We start from the raw sequence: 27,163 nt of genomic DNA, 5'->3' as shown, positions 1-27,163 counted from the left end.
TCTCCCATTTCTGTTCTGCTAGGCGTACAGCGTTCCTTTAACTGATTTTCATGGGTGTGAAAAACTTTCTTTTTATCTTTAACTTCTTAACACAGAATTCCTCTAAGATACGCCTTTAAAGCATCCCACACTATCCTTATGTCGGTTGAACCCTTATTGGCTTCCAAGACTTCTGCCAACCGAATTTGCGTGGCCCCCACATTTATCCACCACTGGATCAATCACACAGTTGAGATCTCCACAGATTAATAAAGGGATGTCTTCATCCCCCTGGAGAAAATCTATTAACTCAAAGAAAACCTGTAGGGAGAAAGGGGGAGGGACATAGAGAAAGGCAAATATCATCTGTTTAGTATAAATTTTGCAATGGAGAAAGACATACCGCCCCCTACTATCACACTTACTCCTAATGTCCTGGAAAGGGATTTTATTATGAATTAGGACCGAGACACCAGAGGAAAAACTGGAACAACAGGAGTGAAACTCCGCCCCTGCCCATCTTCGTTTAGTTCTACCCACGGTGTCCTCAGTACAGTGAGTCTCCACCAAACAAATGATTGCTGGAAGATGGCGTTGAATTGCGTCAAATACTGCCGTCCTCTTAGTCCGCTCCCCCATCCCTCTCACATTCCAACACATTACACTAAAACTCATCTAGAAGAAAGGAAAAAAACAAAACAAAAAAAAAAAACTGCCATGCCCGAGGAACCCCCCCTGCCTGACCACTCTGGGCACTGCCCAGAAGGACTCTATACCTCTATACTAAGGTCAAACCAACCGTCTCCCCCCCCCCCCCCCCCCCCCCCCCCGCCCCCACAGACACAGAGGAAAAATACAACAGTTAAAAATCTGCCTGAGCACAAGCCCAAATTATATCCAACCATCCATATGGACCTCTAAGATCCCATACTAGAGACCCAGACCCAATGACTCCAACCACGCTCCTGCTTCCTGGGGACTAAAGAAAAAGTGCACAGAGTCTTTATACACGACCCTCAATTTGGCCGGGAACAACAAAGAGGAAGAGATTTTCGCCTCCACCAATTTTTTTCTTAATGTCTCTAAAGGACATGCTTTTTTTTTGCGTTTCTCTGGCGTAGTCTGGAAATAGAGAAATCCTTTGCCCATTATAAAGTACCGACTCTTTCATTCTAGCTGCTTTAAGAATCTTATCACGGTCCCCAGAACAAATCATCTTTACTATCATAGTCCTGGGTGGGGACCCCGGCGGCAGTGGCTTTAACGGGACTCAATGCGCCCTCTCAATTGGGAGTTGAAGAGACAGCTCACCAAACACCTCAGTCAGCCACTTCTGACAAAATCCAACTGGGTCTTTATCCTCGATCCCCTCCGGGAGGCAAATAACCCTAATATTGGCCCTCCTAGAGCGGTCCTCCAAGTCATTCACCTTGCCCTGGGTCCGAGTCAGCTCCTTTTGAATATCCTCTGTTTTATCCTTTAGTTCCATTACTATCTTTTCCAATGATGGTACTGATTTTTTGACATCACCCTGCTGCTAAGATTTTGAGGGAGGATGCCAATGATTTCACCAAGCCAGTCTCTCCAGTCTGATTTCTCTGATACAGGGGAGGCCGAGGAGAGGGAGAGTTATAGCATAAGTTGGACGCCAGGGCAAGGGAAGGGGGGGAGCGGGTGCCCCAAAAGCTGCGGCCCCATCAGCTGCCACGGCCCAACCCCCGCATGCCACCGGATCCCAGACCCCCACCCACTGTTAGGCAGGAGGGGGGCTGCAGCCAGCAGAGTGGACGCCGGACAGCCCGCGACCACGCCAGGTCCACGGCCCCCAGACACCCCATCCCCCCCACAGACCCAATAATCAAATTCCAGCCGGCCGGGCATTAAAGTCTTACTGTATCCACGTCGTGCAGCAGCGAATCCTCTGCATGCCGTAGGATCCCAGCTCACTGACGCGGGGAGCGGCCCTTTTTCAATGATGCGGCGGTCACGTGGATCCTCAGCTGCGTCACAGGCCCGCGCCAGCCCTCTGGGAGGAAGCATCCCTCAATACGGGTTTCTCCGCTCGTCCATCATCCGAGGCCTCCAGTTCCCATAACACCGGACACAGCCATCTCACCGACCGGGCCCAGGAGAGCAGCATCATGCGGGTCCCATCACTCCTCAGCGCTCAGGCTGTGCTCCGCAGATCCATGGTATCGGGGGGAGGAGGGGAAACAGGAAGCTGCGCCTCACGTCATGACGCTGCGACCTCTCAGCTTGTCTCAGCCAATCACAGGCCGCTGCGGACCCCGCCTGTGATTGGCTGAGCGGCCTATCAGCTGACAGGCGGATGTGAAGCTAGAGCGCGCGCGGGACCCCGGGAGAAGCGGACGACAGGAGCAGCCCTAGAACGTGGATGGGTAATGTATGCCAGTTTAGCAAGGGCTGCAAGGGCATCGGTAACGATGTCCTTGCAGCTCTTGCTAAACAATTATCGGGCCGTGTAATAGGCCCAGTAGCAGATCGGCACTCGTCTACAGGTATTATCGGGCCCCCATCGGCCCGTGTAATACCACCCTGAGTGTGAGGAATCCACATGTAAGACCTGTCTAGGGGGACTGGTTGGACCGAGTTCAGACAAATGGACTTAGTACAAAGCAGCTGCTGCTGTGAGGTCTGAACTAACACCTTGCACATTGTGGGGAACTTTCATTACTGCCTCAAAGGCCAAGCTGGGACTGTACACTTCTGGGTTATGGCTGCATGAAGGTAATGCTGGAGTTTTGTACATAAATAAACACTGAGATTTGAACTGTGAACTGCCTGTTTTCCTCTGTCTGCTACCTTGCTATACCTGAGCGACTCCCCCACAGTGTACACAGTAGAGCTGTATATGTGTAATGTACATGTAGCTGAGCTGTATATGTGTAATGTACATGTAGCTGAGCTGTATATGTGTAATGTACATGTAGCTGAGCTGTATATATGTGTAATGTACATGTAGCTGAGCTGTATATGTGTAATGTACATGTAGTAGAGCTGTATGTGTGTAATGTACATGTAGATGAGCTGTATATGTGTGTAATGTACATGTAGCTGAGCTGTATGTGTGTAATGTACATGTAGCTGAGCTGTATGTGTGTAATGTACATGTAGCTGAGCTGTATGTGTGTAATGTACATGTAGCTGAGCTGTATGTGTGTAATGTACATGTAGCTGAGCTGTATATGTGTTATGTACATGTAGCTGAGCTGTATATGTGTGTAATGTACATGTAGCTGAGCTGTATGTGTGTAATGTACATGTAGCTGAGCTGTATGTGTGTAATGTACATGTAGCTGAGCTGTATATGTGTAATGTACATGTAGCTGAGCTGTATATGTGTAATGTACATGTAGCTGAGCTGTATGTGTGTAATGTACATGTAGCTGAGCTGTATATGTGTAATGTATATGTAGCTGAGCTGTATATGTGTAATGTACATGTAGCTGAGCTGTATGTGTGTAATGTACATGTAGCTGAGCTGTATATGTGTGTAATGTACATATAGCTGAGCTGTATATATGTGTAATGTACATGTAGCTGAGCTGTATATATGTGTAATGTACATGTAGCTGAGCTGTATGTGTGTAATGTACATGTAGCTGAGCTGTATGTGTAATGTACATGTAGCTGTGCTGTATATATGTAATGTACATGTAGCTGAGCTGTATATGTGTAATGTACATGTAGCTGAGCTGTATGTGTGTAATGTACATGTAGCTGAGCTGTATATGTGTGTAATGTACATGTAGCTGAGCTGTATGTGTGTAATGTACATGTAGCTGAGCTGTATATGTGTAATGTACATGTAGCTGAGCTGTATATGTGTGTAATGTACATGTAGCTGAGCTGTATGTGTGTAATGTACATGTAGCTGAGCTGTATGTGTGTAATGTACATGTAGCTGAGCTGTATGTGTGTAATGTACATGTAGCTGAGCTGTATATGTGTAATGTACATGTAGCTGAGCTGTATGTGTGTAATGTACATGTAGCTGAGCTGTATGTGTGTAATGTACATGTAGCTGAGCTGTATGTGTGTAATGTACATGTAGCTGAGCTGTATGTGTGTAATGTACATGTAGCTGAGCTGTATGTGTGTAATGTACATGTAGCTGAGCTGTATGTGTGTAATGTACATGTAGCTGAGCTGTATGTGTGTAATGTACATGTAGCTGAGCTGTATATGTGTAATGTATATGTAGCTGAGCTGTATGTGTGTAATGTACATGTAGCTGAGCTGTATATGTGTAATGTACATGTAGCTGAGCTGTATATATGTGTAATGTACATGTAGCTGAGCTGTATATATGTGTAATGTACATGTAGCTGATCTGTATGTGTGTAATGTACATGTAGCTGAGCTGTATGTGTGTAATGTACATGTAGCTGAGCTGTATGTGTGTAATGTACATGTAGCTGAGCTGTATGTGTGTAATGTACATGTAGCTGAGCTGTATATATGTAATGTACATGTAGCTGAGCTGTATGTGTACACAGTGTAGCTGTATATGTGTAATGTACATGTAGCTGAGCTGTATATGTGTAATGTACATGTAGCTGAGCTGTATATGTGTAATGTACATGTAGCTGAGCTGTATGTGTGTAATGTACATGTAGCTGAGCTGTATGTGTGTAATGTACATGTAGCTGAGCTGTATATGTGTAATGTACATGTAGCTGAGCTGTATGTGTGTAATGTACATGTAGCTGAGCTGTATGTGTGTAATGTACATGTAGCTGAGCTGTATGTGTACATGGACCAGACGTCTATCAGGACCATAAAACTTTCACACTTCTTATCCTCAACAATTCCCTGTTATGTAATATGTGAGAGGCTGCGGGGGTCTCCCGGCTCCAGAGATGGTGGAGATCGAGGTCCCTCTGTGTCGCCTTCGGCCGTTGTTTGTCCTTGAGAAAGTGATGTGATATCTTGATACGTGTTGGGCTATGAATAGAACCTAGTGAAGAATATACTGAACCAGTTACTGATTCGGATGTCCCAGTGTTTCTCTCCAGATGCTGAAAGATGTTACAGGGAGCAGAGACTGAGACTTCCTTCCATAATGATACTTACTTCCGGTTTCATCTGATGTCACCTTCGCTCTCCATTGTTTGGTATTTCGGAGTTCGGAGAAGTGGGAGATCACCCCGGGAGGATGGCAGCGAGCCGGGCAGAGGTCTCTTTGGACGTGTTACATTGAGGAGTGACGAAATCCTCACCTCTCACCAAGTGTAATTTACCATTTCTAAAGACTAGTTCACACAGAAGACGTTACCGCTCCCAAAGTCTTTATTATTTTTAGCATCGCACCACATGCAGATATAGACAGTCTACGCTGCATTATCCACATTTTCTCTTTTTCCCCATAGAATAATACAGAGGGGATAATACGCCATTTCTATATACATATTGGTGATTTTTGGAGTGTTTTCCCCCAATTCTTCAACAGAAATTCTGGCACAAGATAAAGAATCACATGACTTACACAAAAAACCTATAGGGGATAAAAAGCAAGACAAAAGCAATATTTAGTCATTTTTACTTAAGGGTGCCTTCACACCTACCGTATCGCAGCAGAAAATCCGCTGCGGATCCGCAGCAGATTTAAGTAAATGAATGAACACAGCATTAAATACGCACTGTCAAATCCACTGCGGATCCGCAGCAGATTTGTAAGTGCGGATTTGATGCTGTGTTCATTCATTTAGTTAAATCTGCTGCGGATCCGCAGCGGATTTTCTGCTGCGATACGGTAGGTGTGAAGGCACCCTAAAGGGGTATTCGGCTCATACATAACTGCCCGAGACTAACAATTCCTTTCATACTATCTATTCAGTCTCCTTCCCCCAGTTCTTAGCTGCTGCTTTCTACTGAAAACACAAAAATCTGTGTGTGAGCTTTTCTCTCTGTATCCCCCTCCTCCCCCCTCCCTTCTGAGACAGATGATGTAAACAAATCCCTGGCAGGCTTTGGCTATGTTCCCACAACGTTTTTTCTGTCCAAATTTTTTAAAATGACATCTGTTATTTCGCGGTTTGGCCGCCTGTCAGTGCAATGACGGATATTAGTACATTATTCCAGTTCAGGTGGACTGATCGCTCATTGGATGTATCTTTAATTAAAAAGTCGATTGAATTTAATAGTAAGGACGGTGAAAAAAGAAAAAGGGTGTGTGAACAACTAAAAATATAACGTCCGTTATTTGCAAAAGACGTCAGCGAATAAAAAAACACCTTTTCTTTTATTTTTTCTTAGTGTGATCATAGTCTCTATCTGCAACTTCTGCATTACAAAGAAGCTACAGAGTTGCAGATAGGGACTTGTTTACATCAGCCGTCTCAGAAGGGATGGGGGAGTCTTTTAAGTCTGCTCCGCTCCGTGCCGCTCCTCCCCGGGTGCTGGGAAAAGATGGATCCAGTCCTATGAAAGTGGGAGAAGTTTCCCAGGACTGCATCCATCTTTTCAAGCAGACGTCAAAGCCGGCAGTCTGATGAGCAGAATGCAGATAGGAAAGAAGCCATTCCCTTCGTTCCTACTGTAAATTCACTCATCTCTATTTTTTACTATAAAATTTTCCTTCATAATCATTTAGAATTCTTTATATTCACTTGCCTCATTGTGAACAAGCAAATGACTGCTCCTTTTTGTGAATTTTTTCATGAACCACAAGATGTGATTTCTCCCCTGTGTGAATTCTCTTATGGTAAAAAAAGACTTGCTTTCTGAGTAAAACATTTCCCATATTCCGAACATAAAAATGGCTTCTCCCCTGTGTGAGTTCTCTGATGCTTAACAAGAACTGATTTCTTAGTATAACATTTCCCACATTCCGAACATAAAAATGGCTTCTCTCCTGTGTGAGTTTTCTGATGCTCAACAAGATTTGATTTATGAGTAAAACATTTCCCACACTCTGAACATGAAAATGGCTTCTCCCCTGTGTGAAATCTTTGATGTTTGTCAAAACTTGATTTCTGAGCAAAACATCTTCCACATTTTGGGCATGAAAATGGCTTCTCCCCTGTGTGGATTCTTTGATGGGTAACAAGAACTGATTTCCGAGTAAAATATTTTCCACATTCTGAACATAAAAATGGCTTCTCTCCTGTGTGAATTCTTTGATGGGTAACAAGCTTTGATGTCTGAGTAAAACATTTCCCACATTCTGAACATGAAAATGGCTTTTCCCCTGTGTGAATTGTTTGATGGGTAACAAGCGTTGATCGCTGAGTAAAACATTTCCCACATTCTGAACATGAAAATGGCTTTTCCCCTGTGTGAATTGTTTGATGGGTAACAAGAGTTGATCGCTGAGTAAAACATTTCCCACATTCTGAACATGAAAATGGCTTCTCTCCTGTGTGAATTCTTTGATGTTCAACAAGTTTTGTTTTTCTTTGAAAACATTTCCCACATTCTAAACATGAAAATGGCTTCTCACTTTTGTGAGAACTTTGATGTCTATCTAAAACTGATTTCTGAGCAAAACATCTTCCACATTTTGGGCACGAAAATGGCTTCTCCCCTGTGTGAATTACAGGATGAGATGAGAGATCTTTGCTGTGAGGGGCTGAGGGTGTATCTGGGATAGTGGACGGCTCCTCATATGTATCTTGTGTCATATGATCCTCTGAGGAGATCTGATGTCCCCCTGAGCTCCTGGTAGAATCATCTGCAAAGGAGAAAACACCATTTCTCTTATTTCCCAGTAATAGAAGCTTAAACATATTGCAGACATGGAAAGTTACTCTTTTTTATGTAACATAATAAGAATGATCAGATCTGTTTCCATCCACAGGAAGTGTCAGGGAGAAGAATCTAGAAGCTGGAGGCCGGGGAGATGACGTCCTTAGTAGGAAAAGTAACGGAAACCCTTCTCAAATAAAAATAGGACTATAGACCCCTGAGGGGACAGTGTGTGTATATATATATATATATATATATATATATATATATATATATATACATACATACACACACACACATACATACATACAGGGGGTATACCTGGCTACTTAGGGGCTTAGTGGGGTAGGTTGGGCAGATGCCTTCAACATGGATTCTAAATTTTGAAATCCAGCTGTGACAGGTTGATCCATCTTGTCTTGTTCTTCCAGATGAAGGAGCGATTCCCAGATATGTGATTGTGGAGAAACACCAGTGGAACGGGTAGACATAAGCGTGGAAATGGAGGACCTGGAAGCAATAGGGCTCTGACTTGTCTATGTATATGGTATAACCTGAAAGCTTAGTGCCGTGACCTGGGGTCGCTAGGTGTGGTTAGCAACCGGCTAGTGTGGTGGTATTATTTAGGCACTTGTCACAGTGGCCAGGAGTGGTGATGCCCACCCCCAGGTACACAACCACTGGGCTTTGAAAAGGGTAGGACCAGGTGCGTACAGGTGCGAGTGCGCAGAGTCCAGTACTTAACCAGAAGATGACTTCACTTGAGAACTTCAGTGCAATCCAGGAGAAATATCTTTTGTAGGTGCAGGTACAGGTGATAGTGCTTGAGGTAGCCTGAGGTTGAGCTTGAGGTTCACCATCTGCCAGGAAGCCATACTCCGCAGGGGGGCCTAGTGTACAGAGCCCTCCAGGTCCCTAAGTGTGAAAACTCCCACTCTGATAGGCCAACAGGCATCCAAAACCCTGATAACAAATTCCCCTACCTAGATGAGAGCAAATATCTCCAGAGTGGCACCATAATTCCATAACGAGTTATAAAATTTCTGTGCCGCCTCGCCATATTTAAAGTATATCTTCTGAATCATCTGACCCACCCAAACGTCCCTCTGCGTCTCACTCCTCCCTGGGACCCCGGGATAGGGAGATACGGGGAACTGGTAGTCCGAGTTGGGTAGAGGAGTCATGTTTGGTCTCCAAACTTTCTAGGGGCACAGCCGGACCCAATAGTACCAGAACCATCTCCCTACGACCCGGTGTTATGAGGATATGACCCACTTTGTGGTTATAGGGGTTTTGGGCTGTAAGCCCAAGGGGGAGTAGCTGAGACCAGCCCACACCTGGGAGGGGGGCATGTCGGCCAGGTGTATATATATCCCAGGGGCTAGGCAGGATCTGTTGTTCTTTGTCCGGGGAGGCCATGACTATAGGTCGGAGAACTTCCTGAAAATCAACGCAGCAAGCACACGCCTCCCATGATTTGCTTTAACACCCAGACCTGCAAATTACGGTAACGACCAATTGCCAAAACTGTCTGTGCTACCACCTGTACTTAGTCTCTGACCACTGTATATATTATTCTGTGTATATTGTGTGTTGTTTAGTGCACCCTTAAGGCAATTAAATATCCTATTTAATCTGTGGCTGTTCTTTTGTCTCGATCAACGTACCCACACGCCCTTGTTAACGCTATCACTCGGGGCGGGCTTCTGGCCCGATATAGTATTATTATATCTTAACGAGAAGCTGGTGGCAGCTTTACCAGTCTTCCTGTGCCCACGTGGACAGGGTGGCGGTGTAAATCAATACCCAGCTGACCTCCCGTACTGGTGGAGTGTGGGACGTCACACTCATACTCACGGTTAGAATAAGTAGAGAATGAGACCACCTTTTGCCAAACAAGTCCAGTGACTGTCAGGTTTTGTAGTTTGGGAGAAGCTAACCCCTCAAGGTTCCTCGAGAAAGCTGAGCAGGTATCAGTGGAATACTTCAGCTTAGGCTGTTTGTCCCACTGTGGATCAATCTCTGTTTTGGTAGATTGTCCTGAGTGCACTGCATAGCTACTTTCTCCTAAACTCTCACAAAAACCTCTGTCTCCATCCAACTGACTTGAAGCCATCCCACCAGGAACCAAGGGACCTAAATAAGGGGTGACCGGGGCCATCCTCCTATTGGTGGGGGACATACCAGAAAGAGGAGAAGAAAGAAGTGTAATAGGTCGGAAGTGTGTGTGGTACTTGCACTAGTAATTGTTTGAAACAGTGAACAAAGCAAAAGTTAACCCCTAGACGACCAAGGACGTACCAGTATGTCCTGGAAGTCTGGGCCCAGACGACCCTGGATGTACTGGTACGTACTGTGCTATGAAGCGCGCTCCGGAGCAGAGCGCGCTTCATAGCAGGTGGGGCCGGCTGCAATCAGCAGCCGGCACCTCACCGTTAATGACACGCTGCAGCGATTGCACTGCCGCGTGTCATTAACTCCTTAAACGCCACGATCACGGCGCCGTGTTTAAGTGTAAGTGACGGGGAAGTCCCCTGTCACTTACCAATCGGGACCCCCGCAGTGTGACAGTGTGAAGATAGTCACAGGCAGGCTCAATGAGCAGAGCGCCGATAACACTGATCAATGCTATGCTATACGGCGTACACGAAAAGAGGGAATAAAGTGCGCGGATTACAGATTTTTATGTCACAATATATATAAAAAAAATTAATAAAAAGTGATCAAAACGTCCGATCTTCACAAATATGGTATTAATAGAAACTAGAGATCATGGCGAAAAAAATGACGCCCCATACAGCCTATTAGGTGAAAAAATAAAACTGTTATAAGCGTCACAATAGGCCCATTTTATTAATAATTGCCAAAAAAAGGATTTCATTAAAAAAATATATAACATTAGAGAATCTGTGTAACCTGCATATGGTTGTGTTCAGACTGACCTATAGAATAATGGTATCATGTCGCTTTTACCATATAGTGTTTTTTTTAGCAGTTGGGGGGGCTGCTTTTAACTATTTTCATGTCTATGGTGGGTCTGTATCTTGCTGTTGCATTTTTCTGTGTTTTTGTGTGTTTGCAATTTCAGCCATAGCAACATGCTCCTGCCTAGTGTGAACGGTGTTCTAGGAGAGCTGACCAATATTGTCTTTTTTCTGTATTCCATATAGTACATTAGTAGACACAGGAACCCCCCAAACGTTACCATATTGCATTCTTTTTTACGTTTTCACCTATTTATATCTTCATAAATAATATATTTGGGATTCCATCATACATGTTATGGTAAAATGAAAGACGCCATTACAAAGTACAACTAGTCCTGTAACAAACAAGCACTTACATGGCCTTGTAAATAGAAAACTGAGAGTGCTGGAGCTCTTAGAAGGGGAGGAGGGAAAAACGAAAGCGCAAAGATCAAAATTTGCACGGTCCACTGGGTCATTTTGGGCCTGGTCCTCAAAGGGTTAAAGGAGAAGTCAAGCGAAAATTTTTATTAAGGTATTGTATTGTCCCCCAAAAGTTATACAAATCACCAATATACACTTATTACGGGAAATGCTTAAAAAAGGGCATTTTTCCCTGCACTTACTACTGCATCAAGGCTTCACTTCCTGGATAACATGGTGATGTTACTTCCTGCATAACATGGTAATGTCATGCCCCGACTCCCAGAGCTGTGCGGGCTGTGGCTGTTGGAGAGGATGATGCCAGAGGGATGCTCAGTGCCCTGTGTCCCTCAGTGTCCCTCTGCCATCATCCTCTCCAGCAGCCACAGCCCGCACAGCTCTGGGAGTCGGGTCGTGACATCACCATGTTATCCAGGAAGTGACATCACCACGTTATCCAGGAAGTGACATCACCATGTTATCCAGGAAGTGAAGCCTTGATGCAATAGTAAGTGCAGAGAAAAAAAAACACTTAAGAAGCATTTCCTGTAAGTATATATTGGTGATTTGTATAATTTTCGGAAGGGGGCAATACAATACCTTAAAGGGGTTATCCAGTGCTACAAAAACATGGCCACTTTCCCCTGCATTTAGTGGTCACTACTCACCTGGGCGGTTACCTGTAGTGATGTCCTCCTTATACTGCTCATCACTGCTGTCATCTGTCTCTTCTTCTTCTTTTACTATCTTGTCCATAGCAATATTATGGTTCAGATCTTTCCCTATAGTAATTTCCTCTTTATACTGCTCATCACTGCTGTCATCTGTCTCTTCTTCTTCTTCCTCTTCTTTTACCCTTATGTCGGTAGCATTAAAACAGCTCAGATTATTCCCTCTAGTGACTTCTTCCTTATACTGCTCATCACCGCTCACGTATGTCTCCTCTTCATCTTTCATCATCATATTTGTAACATTAATAGAATTCAGATCCTTCCCTGTAGTGATGTTCTCCTTATACTGCTCATCACTGCTCACATCTGTCTCTTCTTCTTTTACTGTCATATCTGTAGCATTGATCTCAATTAGGTCTTCCCCCTGATTCATAAGATGTGAGAGAAATATTGTAAAAGTCATCAGACAGGAGGAGAAGTCAGGTGGGATGTACAGATCATAGGGAACATCTCCATCTACCTGATCCTGATCCTGTGGGAGAAGAGGACGGGGACATCTCTCTGGTGCTGTTCTCTTACTGGATCTGACTGGAGGGAACACATACAGAGACTGAATTCATTCTTTCCATCCAGATAATACAGAGAGGAGGTGTGTATATAGTCCTGTCTATTACCTGCTGATGGGAGGGGCTGCTGATCCTCCAGCATCACATCCTTGTACTGATCCTTGTGTCCTTCTACATACTCCCACTCCTCCATGGAGAAATAGACCGCCACGTCCTGACACCTTATAGGAACCTGACACACACAATGATCACACAGTCATCCCCCCCACCCCTCCAGTGGTGTTACTGTATAATGTCCCAGCATTCCCAGCAGCCACAGTCTCACCTCTCCACTCAGCAGCTCCACCATCTTGTTGGTGACTTCTAGGATCTTCTCTGCCTCCATTTCCTCATGTATCAGGGGCCCCGGGATTGGGCTCAGGGTTCTTCCCCATCCTTCACACCCAGGGGCCCCACAGCGCCCACTAGAGGACTTCTTCACTACTGTGTAATCCTGTGTATGGAGAGACACATTACTATCACTCCATCCATTCCCAGAATCCCTCACCTCCCCAGTCCTATCCATCTGTTATTCCATAGATAAGAGTGATGTCATGATGACATCACTCCCAGAATCCCTCACCTCTCCAGTCCTATCCATCTGTTATTCCATAGATAAGAATGATGTCATGATGACATCACTCCCAGAATCCCTCACCTCTCCAGTCCTATCCATCTGTTATTCCATAGATAAGAATGATGTCATGATGACATCACTCCCAGAATCCCTCACCTCTCCAGTCCTATCCATCTGTTATTCCATAGATAAGAATGATGTCATGATGACATCACTCCCAGAATCCCTCACCTCTCCAGTCCTATCCATCTGTTATTCCATAGATAAGAATGATGTCATGATGACATCACTCCCAGAATCCCTCACCTCTCCAGTCCTATCCATCTGTTATTCCATAGATAAGAATGATGTCATGATGACATCACTCCCAGAATCCCTCACCTCCCCAGTAAGCAGGAAGAGTATGTGTAGGGTGAGGGTTATTATCCTCTCGGCCATCTTGTCTCTGTCTCTCTCCATGGTTGATGGGTCGGTCTCTTATATAGAAGATATCAGCAGAGGATCCTGGAGTGTTGGGAGATGAATGGAAAAAAAGATAAGATAATGTATTACATCTGGTATTAATTGAAACCATGAAAAAAAAATAAAATACTTCATACGTAAGAATTAACACAGCCCAGTCCTGAAGGGGTTAATCCTCCCACTGTCCCCCAGCTCCTTCCCTCCACCCGCAGAGCTGTACAGGAGCCGTGTGCTTCCAGGCCCTGCCATGATGTCACAGTCATGTGATCAGTCGCATGGAGGAGGAGTCACATGATCAGACGAGGCTGAAGTTGGTTTCTTATTCAGAGGATTTTTCTTTCTCCTGTTTAGCTATCATTCTTACAGAAAACTGACAAAATTCATAACCTGCCGTAAGTGAGGAGCCCTGAGGGGATCGGTGATAATAATGTCCAAGACGACCCCGCGGGCATCAAAGTACAAACACAAAATTATGATTTAAAAATAAAATTGACTTTCTGAAAATTGGACTTGCTCAGTGCAGGGACGTGACCCCAGAACATCACTAATGGGGGATAGGGGGAGATGTTTTTGTTCTATCCCCTATTAGTGATGTTCTGGGGTCACTTCCATACACTGACCCCCCCCACAGATCTCTGTATTTTGATCTCCCACAAAGCATCCAGTGTATAGGACCCAACTACAACAGCTGCAGGCACTACAACTCCCAGCATGTACTGACAGTCTGCGGCCCTCAGGATATGCTGGGAGTTGTAGTGCCTGCAGCTGTTGTAGTTGGGTTCTAGTTTAAAAGTTTGCGCTAGTGTACTGTAGTGACTGCGGGGCTGTCAGTACACTACCGCAAACACAATGGTACACAGGCTCTGCACACTATAGAAGTGATTACAGTGCAGTTACTAATGACTCATAGGTGACCTCTTCTCCAATTGCTGTTGCTTACTTTTTGCTTTCTTCTCCATCTGGCGCAACCATCATGAAGACTTCTCCGACCACAACTCATCTGCAGCTGGGGGTGACTGGGGAAGGGAGGCAGCTGGGGGTGACTGGGGAAACAGCTGGGGTGACAGGGGGAGCAGCTGTAAGGGGCAGCTAGGGTGATGGGGAGAAGATGGGGGGCAGATGGGGTAACAGGCAGGGGGAGCAGATAGGGGGCAGCTAGGGTGGCAGGGTGAGAAGATGGGGGCAGCTGGGGTGACAAGGGAGAAGCTGGGGACAGGGGGAGCAGCTGGGGGAAGGGGAGAAGCTGAGGGGAGGGCAAGTAGGGGTGCAGGGTGAGAAGCTGGGTGTGCAGGGGGAGAGGCTGGGGGGCAGGGGAGAACCTGGGGGGCAGGAGGAGAGGCTGGGGGGCAGTAGGGGGGCAGGGGAGCAGCTGGGGGGCAGGCGAGAGACAGAGGCTGGGGGGGAAGATGGAGCGGCCGGCCGGCAGGGGGAGCAAGGGCAGGCTGGGGGGCAGGAGAGAGACACAGGGGGGTCAGGGGGAGAGGCTAGGGTTCAAGAGGAGAGGCTGGAGGTCAGGGGGAGCAGTAGGGGGGCAGGGGAGCTGCTGAGGTTGCAAGGGGAGAGGCTGGGGGGAAAGATGGAGCGGCCAGGGGCAGGCAGAGGGAGCAGAGGCAGGCTGGGGGCAGGAGAGAGACACTGGGGGTCAGGGGGAGCAGTAAGGAGGCAGAGGAGAATCTGGGGTACAGGGGGAGAGGCTGGGGGTCAGGGGGAGCAGTAGGGGGTCAGGCGAGAAGCTGGGGTACAGGGGGAGCAGTAGGGGATCAGGGGAGAAGCTGGGTTACAGGGGGGGAGGCTGGGGTACGGGGGAGAAGCTGGGGTTCAGGGGGGAAGGGGGAGAGGCTGGGGGGCAGGGGGAGAGGCTGGGGTTCAGGGGTAGAGGCTGGGGTTCAGGGGGGGGAGACGGAGAGGCTGGGGTTTACGCTGGGGGGGAGACGGAGTGGCCGGGGGCAGCCGGATGGCAGGGGGAGCAGAGGCAGGCTGGGTAGACTGCCCCCCCCAATGCAGGTCTGGGGGGGGGATTGTTCGCCGGTGTCCGGGGCCAGGCTGAGCTTCCGGCACACACAGCCTGACAGAGGCCAGAAGCTCACAGCTGCAGCCCTGGCGGGACTGCAGCTGTGAGCTTCCGGCCTCTGTCAGGCTGTGTGTGCCGGAAGCTCAGCCCGGCCCCGGGAACAATACCCCCTGGCCCCCCCCCCCCCTCTGGCGCGGACTAGGCACCCGTGGTCCGGTGCCTATGGCGGCGGAGGGGGTTTAAAAAAAAAAGTGAAAAGAAAATTTGTTCCCTGTGGGTGCAGCCACCCGCAGGACGCCACCCTAGGCACCGGACCACGGGTGCCTAGCATCAAATACGGCCCTGGCCTTAGGGCTTTATCCAAGTTCAGCAGCCACCGCTAATCAAATGCTGAACGTTTGGGTTCGGATGGACTCCAGCATGCTCCAGGTTCGCTCATCTCTAATTAGCAGCAATTTTCCAAATTTTCTGTAAAATTTCAAAATCAGATATTTTTAGGGACCTGTTCAGGTTTAACCCTTTAAGGACATGGCCCATTTTCGTTTTTACGTTTTCGGTTTTTCCTCCTTGTGTTTAAAAGGCCATAGCACTTGCATTTTTCCACCTAGAAACCCACATGACCCCTTATTTTTTGCGTCACTAATTGTACTTTGCAATTACAGGCTGAATTTTTGCATAAAGTACACTGCGAAACCAGAAAAAAATTCAAAGTGTGGTGAAATTGAAAAAAAAAAACGCATTTCTTTTATTTGGGGGAAATGTGTTTTTACGCCATTCACCCTGGGGTAAAACTGACTTGTTATGCATGTTCCTCAAGTCGTTACGATTAAAACGATATATAACATGTATAACTTGTATTGTATCTGATGGCCTGTAAAAAATTCAAACTGTTGTTAACCAATATACGTTCCTTAAAATCGCTCCATTCCCAGGCTTATAGCGCTTTTATCCTTTGGTCTATGGGGCTGTGCGAGGTGTCATTTTTTGCGCCATGATGTGATCTTTCTATCGGTACCTTGATTGCCCATATACGTCTTTTTGATCGCTTTTTATAAAATTTTTTCTGGATTTGATGCGACCAAAAATGCGCAATTTTGCACTTTGGGATTTTTTTGCGCTGACGCCGTTTACCGTACGAGATCAGGAATGTGATTCATTAATAGTTCGGGCGATTACGCACGCGGCGATAGCAAACATGTTTATTTATTTATTTATTTGTTTACTTTTATTTAAAACCTGGGAAAAGGGGGGTGATTCAGACTTTTATTAGGGGAGGGGGCTTTTTACTATTAACAACACTTTTTTTTTTTTTTTTACACATATACTAGAAGCCCCCCTAGGGGACTTCTAGTATATACACTTGGATCTCTCATTGAGATCTCTGCAGCATAGATATGCTGCAGAGATCCATGAGATCGGCACTCGTTTGCTTTCGGCTGCTGCAGCCGAAAACGAACGAGTGCCGAGCCGAGGACGGCGCCATCTTGGACGCGTCCCCGGCCGGCATCAGTAACGGAGATCGCTCCTCCGGGACAAGGTCCCGGAGGAGCGATCTCCCCCACTAGACACCAGGGAAACGTTGCCTCCGGTAATCGGAGGCAGCTGTCAACTTTGACAGCTGCCTCCGATTAGCTAATTAGCGGGCACGGCGATCAGACCGTGCCCGCTAATAGCAGCGGTCCCGGGCTACTCGCGGCACCGGGGATCGCGGCACTTCAAAGCGGGGCCGCCGCGCGGCCCCGCTTTGAAGTGCAAGTGAGGACATAGGACGTACCGGTACGTCCTATGTCCTTAAGAGGTTAAAGTGTATTTGAGGGGACTGTATGTTAGAAAGCCTCACAAAGCATCCCATTTCAGAAACTGCACCCCCCAAACTCTGCAAAAACACATCCAGAATTTTTTTTTAACCCTTTAGGTGAGTCACAGAAAGAAAAGCTAAGTGTGTAAGAAATTAGAAAATTTACATTTTCTGTGCAGAGATTTTATTGTAATCCAATATCTTTCATAATTATAAACCTATTACCAGAGAAATGCACCCCAATATGCACAGATTTTCAGAACAATATGGCGTGAAAAAGGAAAATTCAATTTTTTTTACACTAAAATGTTGTTCTAGCCTTCAATTTTTCATTTTTACAAGGGGATAAAAGAAAAAAAACACCAAACGTGTAGCACAGTTTCTCCTGAGTACGGATACCCCACATGTGGACATAAAGTGCCAAGCGGGCGCAGGACGGGCCTCCAAAGGGAAGGAGCGCCAATTGGCCTTTGGAAGACGAATTTCACTGGAATGGATTTCAAGGGCCATGTCGCATTTACAGAGCCCTCATGCTGCCAAAACACTGGAAACCCCCCACAAGTGACCCCATTCTGGAAACTACACCCCTCCAGGAATCTAACAAGGGGTGCATTGAGCTTATGGACTTCACTGGTGACGGGCACAAATGTGGAACAATGTGACCTGAAAGTGAAAATTTTCATTTTTTCACTTTCACGGCACAAATGTGCCCGTCATCAAGGGGTCCATATCCTCACTACACCCCTTGTTACATTCCCTGAGGGGTGCAGTTTCCAGAATGGGGTCACTTGTGGGAGGCAGCACGAGGGCTCTGTAAATGCGACATGGTGTTCATCATCCATTCTGGCCAAATGCAGCCTGCAAAATCCTAATGGCGCTCCTTCCCTTCAGAGGCTTACCCTGTGCCCACATGGCGCTTTATGTCCACGTGTGTTTTTTTTTCTCTTTTAACCCCTTGTGAAAATGAAAAATTCAAGGCTAAATCAACATTATAGTGTAAAAAATGTAAATTTTCATTTTCACGCCACATTGTTCCACATTTGTGCCCGTCACCAGTGGGGTCCGTATGCTCACTGCACCCCTTGTTACACAGGAACCTTTTAAATGTAACATGGCCCTCGAAATCCATCCAAGCCAAATCCAGCCTCCAAAAGCCAAATGGCGCTCCTTCCATTTGGAGGCCTACCCTGCATTTATTTTTTCCATTTCCACAAGAGGTTAAAAAAGAAAATGAATGCAAAACATGTAGGGTAATTTCCCCTGAGTATGAGAATACCCCACATGTGGACATAATGTGCCATATGGGCACAGGGCGAGCCACCATAGGGACAGAGCGCCATTTAGAGGCTGGAATGGAGGATGGAGGCCATGTCGCAATTACAAAGCTCCTGTGCTGACAAGACAGTAGAAACCCCCCACAAGTGACCCCATTCTGGTACGTACACCCCTCAAGGAATCTAACAAGGGGTGCAGTGAGCATAGGGACCTCACTGGTGACTGGCACATATGTAGAACATGTGGTGTGAAAATAAAAAATACAATTTTTTTAATTTTTACGGCACAAACATGCCCGTCACCAGGGGGCCATATCCCCGCTTCCCCCCTTGTTAAATTCCTTATGGGCAGGACCGCTTCTGCCATAAGGCGGAATGAGCATTTCGCCTCAGACGGCAGATTCTGCGCTCCAGCAGGGGGTGGCAGACAGCATCCCTGCAGCCGCTTGCCTGTCCTGCCGCAGCCATCCCGTCCCGCCGCCAACGATCACTGCTTTCCCTCGCCGGGCTCTCGCGCTGTCAGCCAGCATCCAGCCGTCCCGCCGCCAACGCTCTCTGCTGTCCCCCGCCGGGCTCCTGTGCTATCAATTAGCATCCAGCCGACCTGTTCCGCCGCCAACGCTCACCGATGTCCCCCATGCCGTCAGCCAGCATATCCCTTTGCCTTCCAGCCTGTGGTAAGTGTCGGCGGGGGCTGCAGTCGGATCGGAGCACGCGGGGGTGGGGGGATGAGGGATTTCGATTAGGCTTGCTCCGGGTGGGGGGGGGGGTTGGGGTGCTAATGAGGGGCGGCCGCCTGGAACGGCTCTGCTTATGGGGTGTAGTTTCCAGAATGGGGTCACTTGTGGGGAGTTTCTACTGTCCTGTCAGCACAGAGGCTTTGTAATTGCATCATGGCGAGCCTCTAATGGGAATGGCGGCCATACCTATTTAGTTGGGAAAAGGGACAATTTTAAATTATTTAGAAGGTTGAAAAGGACAGGAGTCCATCAAATTCAACCTGTGTTGATCCAGAGGAAGGCAAAAACCCTCATAAAGCAGACGACAGTAGCCTCATCACAGGGGAAAATTCCTTCCCGACTCCAAAATGGCGATCAGAATAATCCCTGGATCAACGTGACCCCTGAAATAGGAATAAGGGACAGAATATAGAAAATGTAGAACTCCAATGACGTGTGGTGCGCCTTGGAGCGATCCAGTATGCAGAGGCCGGGGGGATCAGGACAGGCGTCACACTGGAAAATGGTGTCCTTCCTGATCCCCCTGTTACGCCACACTCTGCACTTCTTCTGGGGTCTCCTGTTTTCCAGTGTGGGGGACGTCACCTGGAAAATGTTGCCCTGGTGCGATACGGGGTCCTTCATATCCAGAAGCGCTGGGTCCGCTCCACGACTGCTAAATATATATATATATATATATATATATTGTGAGCCCTCGCAGGCAGGGTCCTCTTCCCCCATGTACCAGTCTGTCTTTTGCCTTCATGTAATGTTTTCTGATCTTGTATTGTTCCTCCTGCCTGTTGCCTATCTATTGTATAGCGCTCTGGAACTAAGGGCGCTTTATAAATAAATAATAATAATAAAAATAATAATAATAATATATATATATATATATATATATATATATATTATTATTTTTTTTTTTAGTTTGAAAAATATCTTTATTACTAAATTCATCTAAAAACAATTACAATTTTTCTCCCTTGCCATGGGCCCATTAGTCATGCATTATTTTCCCCACATATATTCCAGACTCTTTCACAAAGAAAAGAATACACACTATTAGCTTACGATGAGGCAGATCTCCTCCCGGCGCCCCCAAAAAAGGATAAATAAATTCCCTTCTCAAAGTTAGTAAGTTAAAAAAAATAATAACAATTGGCGCCTCTCATACGTAAGGTATCTATGGAAGCCGCCGAAGACACGAGACCCGGACCCATCAATCCTCAGCCCCCCGAGCGGGACGGTCCCCCAAATGCCCAGTTCCTTGACCTCGATATCCAACAAATTCAATATCAAACAAAGAGAAACACAAATAAGGCAACCATCAAAAAGGAAAAGAAAAAAAAAACATACAAATAAAATAATGATATATCTATAAGGCATATGTTGGAGCTACAACACTTGATAACATACTTGTGTTCGTCATCAACTACTTTTACCCCAATCTTTTCTTATGTTGCTGCCCATGGTGAGACTAACAATTCCTTCCATACTTGTTATTATCTATTCTGTCTCCTTCACCCAGTTCTGAGCTGCTGCTTTCTGCTGAAGACACAAAAATCTGAGTGTGAGCTTTTCTCTCTGTCTCCCCCCCTCCCTTCTGAGACAGATGATAAAAACAAGTCCCTGGCAGGCTTTGGCTACTAGTACATTATTTCAGTTTAGGTGGACTGATCGCTCATTGGATGTGTCTTTAATTAAAAAGACCATTGAATTTAATAGTAAGGACGGTGAGAAAACAAAAACTGTGCGTGAACAACTAAAAAAAAAAATAACGTTTGGTTTGCAAAAGACATCAGCGAATAAAAAAATAAACAGACACCTCTTCTCTCATTTTTAGTTTGTGTGATAATAGCCTTTATCTGCAACTCTGTAGCTTCTTTGTAATGCAGAAGTTGCAGATAGGGACTTGTTTACACAGCTGTCTCAGAAGGGAGGGGGAGACGGAGAGAAAATCTCACACACAGATTTGTGTGTCTTTAGTAGAAAGCAGCAGCTCAGAACTGGGGGAAAGAGACTGAATAGATAATAAGTATAGAAGGAACAGTTAGTCTCACAGTTACTAATACTATACACCGAACTATTCTACTAGACATGAGTGAATTTACTATCTGTCCTATCTGACATCTGCTCATCAGGCTGCAATCTTTTATGTCTGCTCGGCTCCGTGCCGCTCCTCCCCGGGTGCTGGGAAAAGAAGGATCCAGTTTTATGAAAGTGGGAGAAATTCCCCAGGACTGGATCCATCTTTTCAAGCAGACGTCAAAGCCGGCAGTCTGAAGAGCAGAATGCAGATAGGAAAGAAGCCATTCCCTTCGTTCCTACTGTAAACTCACTCATCTCTATTTTTCACTACAGAATTTTCCTTCATCATCCTTTAGAATTCTTTATATTTATATAAATAAATAATTCTTAGAATTATTTATATATATATATATATATATTTATATATATATATATATATACACACACACACACACACACACATACAGGGGGACAAACAGGGAGCATACCTGGCTGCTTAGTGGGGTAGGTTGGGCAGATGCCTTCAACATGGATTCTAAAATATGAAATCTAGCTGTGACAGGTTGATCCATCCTCCCTCCATGTCTGGTCACTGCAGATGGTATCAGGAAGCTGGACTGGAGGTTATTGCTATGTTATATGCCCAAACATCTGGAAAGTTCCGGCCCCAATTAGATCTGGATTGTTATAGAAGATGGAAGAGGATTGTTGTTCTTCCAGATGAAGGAGCTATTCCCAGATATGTGATTGTGGAGGAACACCAGTGGAACGGGTAGACATAGGTCCAGCATGGAAATGGAGGACCTGGAAGCAATAGGGCTTCTGACTTGTCTATGTATATGGTATAACCTGAAAGCTTAGTGCCGTGACCTGGGGTCGCTAGGTGTGGTTAGCAGCCGGCTAGTGTGGTGGTATTATTTAGGCACTTGTCACAGTAACCAGGAGTGGTGATACCAAACCCCCAGGTACACAACCACTAGGCTTTGAAAAGGGTAGGACCAGGTGCGTACAGGTGCGAGTGCGCAGAGTCCAGTACTTAACCAGAAGATGACTTTACTTGAGAACTTCAGTGCAATCCAGGTGAAATATCTTTTGTAGGTGCAGGTACAGGTGATAGTGACTGATAGTAGAAGGTAGAAGAAGCAGAAGTGTTGCTTGACTTCAGTTTCAGGGACTGTCTAGGGGACCTTGCCTAATTGGTGCAGTACTCTGCCAGGATGGTTGTGTAAGATAGCCTAGTGTTGTATAAGAAGAGGACCTCATACTCACCGTCGTAAATAGGAACGTTCTGCCAAAATTAAATTATTGGTCTCCCAGATCGCTGATTTGGACAAACAACATAAGAGGACCCTCACACTGGCTATGGGAACAGAACTGGCCATTTTGCGTAGCAAACTACGGGATCTAACCTTCTCGCATGCCAAGGCCTCCCTGGCGCGTTGCCAACGTCATTACTTTGAGTTTGGCAATAAGCCTGGCAAGACCTTGGCCTGCGCTCGTCGGGTTCAATGGGCTCGTTCTTTTATACCGTCTGTTTCCTCCTCGTCGGGCTCAAAGCTCACTCTTTTTTCTCATATTAAGATGCTTTCCGTTCTTATTATGAAGGTCTTTACGACCTTCTGTCCTCTACGGCCTCCCCAGATCCGGGTTCTCTTCTCTCCTCCAACCTTTCTTATTCTGGCCTTCCCTCCTTGCCAGGAGAGAGCATCTCTATGCTTAAATCCCCTATTACCTCCACGGAATGGGATTGGGCAATTAGGTCCTCCCCTTCTGGTAAGGCCCTGGGCCATGATGGCCTTACTCTTCCTTACTATAAGGTGTTCTCCTCCTGTGTGATCACTTCCTATCTGCTTATAACTGTCTTCCCACTGGTTCTGCCCTCCCCCCTGATTCCCTCACACATTATTACAGTTATTCCTAAAGAAGGTAAAGATCCCTCCCTTTGCCAGAGCTACCATCCTATTTCTCTCCTTAACCCTGACCTTTAAGCTTTTCTCTAAAATTCTTGCAGCCCGTCTTAGCCCACATCTTCAACCCATCATCCATTTAGACCAGGTGGGATTTATGCCCACACGCGAGGCCCAAGACAATACAACTAGGGCTATTAATATTATTCACTATGTGCGCTCCAAGTCTTTCCCGACGATGCTTCTGTCTACCGACGCCGAGAAGGCCTTTGACAGAGTTGTCTGGCCTTTTCTCCTTGTCATGCTTTAACATCTTGGTCCTCGTATGTTGGTGTGGATTGGGTGCCTGTACTCTGATCCCTCGGCTCAGGTCTTTGTCAATGGCCTTCTCTCGTCGACGTTCCCTATACGTAACGGCACACGCCAGGGCTGCCCTCTATCTCCTCTCATCTTTATCCTGACCCTTGAACCTTTTCTCAGTCATGTGAGACAAAAGCCAGACATTTCGCGAGTGCGTGTAGGCTCCACTCAGGCCTGTATTTAGAGTTCATGCTGCCCTAGGCACTTTGCACGCCGAGGCGCCCCCCCCGGCACTGGCTGGTTACATGCATGATATATACCCTTTTCCGCTCTGCTTGATGCCCGCTATTCTCATCAAACAGGCGTGATAGAGGAAGGAAGGAGGCCGGGGACGTCTTAGTTTGTGGACCGCTTCTGTCCAGTGTCGAACTGGGGTACCTGGGGCCCACCAGAGGAAATAATCCTTGGGGCCACCAATATAGAACCAGTGAGACACGACACGCTGACCCCATCCTTTCCTGGATTCATCTGTATCTGTGACAAATCCCTTTTTCAGTCGAACTAAAACTCTCAGAACCCTCTCTATTTATACAGCTCTCAGGGTATGCTGGGAGTTGTAGTCTCTGAGAGGACAACCCTGTAATAAATCACTGTGTGCAGAGGCTCCTGGTGGCTGCAATCTGGGGGTGACAACCATCAGCCCTGAAGGTCCAGCAATACATCTGTCTACACTGTACTACAACTCCCAGCATATCATGAGGGCTGCAGACTGTCAGTACATGCTGGGAGTTGTAGTGCCTGCAGCTGCTGTAGTTGGGTCCTAGGTGCATTATACACTGGATGCTTTGTGACATATAAGAATACATAGATCTGTGGGGGCTCAGTGTAGGGAAGTCACCTCAGAACATCACTAATAGGGAATAGAACAAAACATCTCCCCCTATCCCTATTAGTGATGTTCTGGGGTCACGTCCCTGCACTGAGCCCCCACAGATCTATGTATTCTTATATGTCACAAAGCATCCAGTGTATAATGCAGCTAGGGCTCAACTACAACGGCTACAGGCACTACAACTCCCAGCATATCCTGAGGGCTGCAGACTGTCAGTACATGCTGGGAGTTGTAGTGCATGCAGCTGTTGTAGTTGGGTCCTATACACTGGATGCTTTGTGACATATAAGAATACATAGATCTGTGGGGGCTCAGTGCAGGGAAGTGACCCCAGAACATCACTAATAGGGATAGGGGCAGATGTTTTGTTCTATCCCCTATCAGTGCTGTTCTGGGGTCACTTCCCTACACTGAGCCCCCACCGATCTATGTATTGTGATCTCCCACAAAGCATCCAGTGTATAATGCACCTAGGACCCAACTACAACAGCTGCAGGCACTACAACTCCCAGCATGTACTGACAGTCTGCAGCCCTCAGCATATGCTGGGAGTTGTAGTGCCTGCAGCTGTTGTAGTTGGGTTCTAGCTTAAAAGTTTGCGCTAGTGTACTGTAGTGACTGCGGGGCTGTGTCAGTACACTACCGCAAACAATACACTGACCCAATGGTACACAGGCTCTGCACACGATAGAAGTGATTACAGTGCAGTTACTAATGACTCACAGGTGACGTCTTCTCCGATTGCCGTCGCTCACTTTTTTGCTTTCTTCTCCATCTAACGCAGCAACATGAAGACTTCTCCGACCAAAACTCGTCTGCAGGCGGGCAGCTGGGGTGACTGTGAGGGGGAGCAGCTAGGGGTGGCAGGGGGAGAGTCTAGGGAGGCAGAGGGAGAAGCTAGGGTGGCTGGGAGAAGATGGGGCAGCTGGGGTGGCAGGGGGAGAAGATGGGGTGGCAGGGGGAGCAGAAGGGGGGACAGGCGGAGGAGAAGGGGCCAGGAGAAGATGGGGTGATAGACAGGGCGAGAAGCTGGGGGGAAGGGAGAGCAGCTGGGGGGCAAGGGAGAAGCTGGGGTAGCAGGTGGAGCAGCAGTGGGGACAGGCGGAGAAGCAGATGGGGCAGGGGGAGAAGCTGGGGGGCAGAGAGAGCAGAAGGGGGTGCAGGGGGAGAGGCTGGGGGAGGTGCAGAGGGAGAGGCTGGGGGGTGCTGGGGGAGAGGCTGGGGGGTGCAGGAGGAGAAGCTGGGGGGTGCTGGAGGAATGGCGGTGGGGGTGCTGGGGGAGAGGCTGGGGGGTGCAGAGGGAGAAGCTGGGGGAGAGGCTGGGGGGTGTAGGAGGAGAGACTGGGGGGGTGCTGGCGGAGAGGCTGGGGGTGCAGAGGGGAGAGGTTGGGGGGTGCAGAGGGAGAGGCTGGGGGGGTGTTGGGGGAGAGGCTGGGGGGGGTGCTGGTAAGAGGCTGGGGGGGTGCTGGTGGAGAGGCTGGGGGGTGCAGAGGGAGAGGCAGGCTGGGGGGGTGCTAGAGGAGAGGCTGGGGGTGCTGGGGGAGAGACTGGGGGGTGCTGGTGAGAGGCTGGGGGGGTGCTGGTGAGAAGCTGGGGGGATGCTGGGGGAGAGGCTGTGGGGGGGTGCTGGTGAGAGGCTGGGGGGTGCAGAGGGAGAGGCAGGCTGGGGGGGTGCTAGAGGAGAGGCTGGGGGTGCTGGGGGAGAGACTGGGGGGGGTGCTGGTGAGAGGCTGGGGGGGTGCTGGTGAAAAGCTGGGGGGGGTGCTGGTGAGAAGCTGGGGGAGAGGCTGTGGGGATACTGGGAGAGAGGCTGGGGGGGGTGCTGGTGCGAGGCTGGGGGGGTGCTGGGGAGAGACGGGGGGGGGTGCTGGGGAGAGGCTGGGGGGGGTGCTGGGGAGAGGCTGGGGGGGGTGCTGGTGAGAGGCTGGGGGGGTGCTGGTGAGAGGCTGGGGGGGTGCTGGTGAGAGGCTGGGGGGGTGCTGGTGAGAGGCTGGGGGGGTGCTGGTGAGAAACTGGGGGGGTGCTGGTGAGAGGCGGGGGGGGTGCTGGGGAGAGACTGGGGGGGTGCTGGTGAGAGGCTGGGGGGGTGCTGGTGAGAGGCTGGGGGGGGTGCTGGTGAGAGGCTGGGGGGGGTGCTGGTGAGAGGCTGGGGGGGGTGCTGGGGAGAGGCTGGGGGGGTGCTGGGGAGAGGCTGGGGGGGGTGCTGGTGAGAGGCTGGGGGGGGGGTGCTGGTGCGAGGCTCGGGGGGTGCTGGTGAGAGGCTGGGGGGGGTGCTGGGAGAGAGGCTGGGGGGGGGGGTGCTGGTGAGAGGCTGGGGGGGTGCTGGTGAGAGGCTGGGGGGGGGGGTGCTGGTGAGAGGCTGGGGGGGGTGCTGGTGAGAGGCTGGGGGGGGTGCTGGTGAGAGGCTGGGGGGGGTGCTGGTGAGAGGCTGGGGGTGCTGGGGAGAGACTGGGGGGTGCTGGGGAGAGACTGGGGGGTGCTGGGGAGAGGCTGGGGGGGGGGGTGCTGGTGAGAGGCTGGGGGTGCTGGGGAGAGACTGGGGGTGATGGGGAGAGACTGGGGGGATGCTGGGAGAGAGGCTGGGGAAGAGGGAGCGGCCGGGGAGCAGAGGCAGGTGAGGCAGGTGAGGTAGGCCGGGGCCGGGTCCGGGTCCAGTGAGCTTCCGGCGGGCACACACCGCCTCTATCACAGGTTGGAAGCTCACAGCTGCAGCCCCGCGCTGCACGAACTTCTCTCCTGTTCGGCGCGATGACGTCACGTGCGTCGGTGCCGACCGGGAGAGAAGGACCGCAGGGCTGCAGCTGTGAGCTTCCGGCCTGTGATAGAGGCAGTGTGTGC

At 48.3% G+C, this 27,163-nt stretch overlaps 1 protein-coding gene and 1 pseudogene across 1 annotated transcript in view; both read right to left on the bottom strand.

The window, feature by feature from the left end:
* LOC138786612 (uncharacterized) overlaps nt 1-27,163 on the bottom strand; it is a 324,608-nt gene that overhangs the window by 68,136 nt on the left and 229,309 nt on the right. The gene's annotated exons all lie outside the window — the stretch shown is intronic.
* The window catches only part of LOC138786852 (oocyte zinc finger protein XlCOF7.1-like), a 30,475-nt pseudogene continuing 9,143 nt past the window's right edge, over nt 5,832-27,163 (bottom strand).

Source organism: Dendropsophus ebraccatus, chromosome 3 (genome assembly GCF_027789765.1).
Source record: "Dendropsophus ebraccatus isolate aDenEbr1 chromosome 3, aDenEbr1.pat, whole genome shotgun sequence".
NCBI classification, from domain to species: domain Eukaryota; kingdom Metazoa; phylum Chordata; class Amphibia; order Anura; family Hylidae; genus Dendropsophus; species Dendropsophus ebraccatus.
This window is presented reverse-complemented; position numbering and strand designations above follow the sequence as displayed.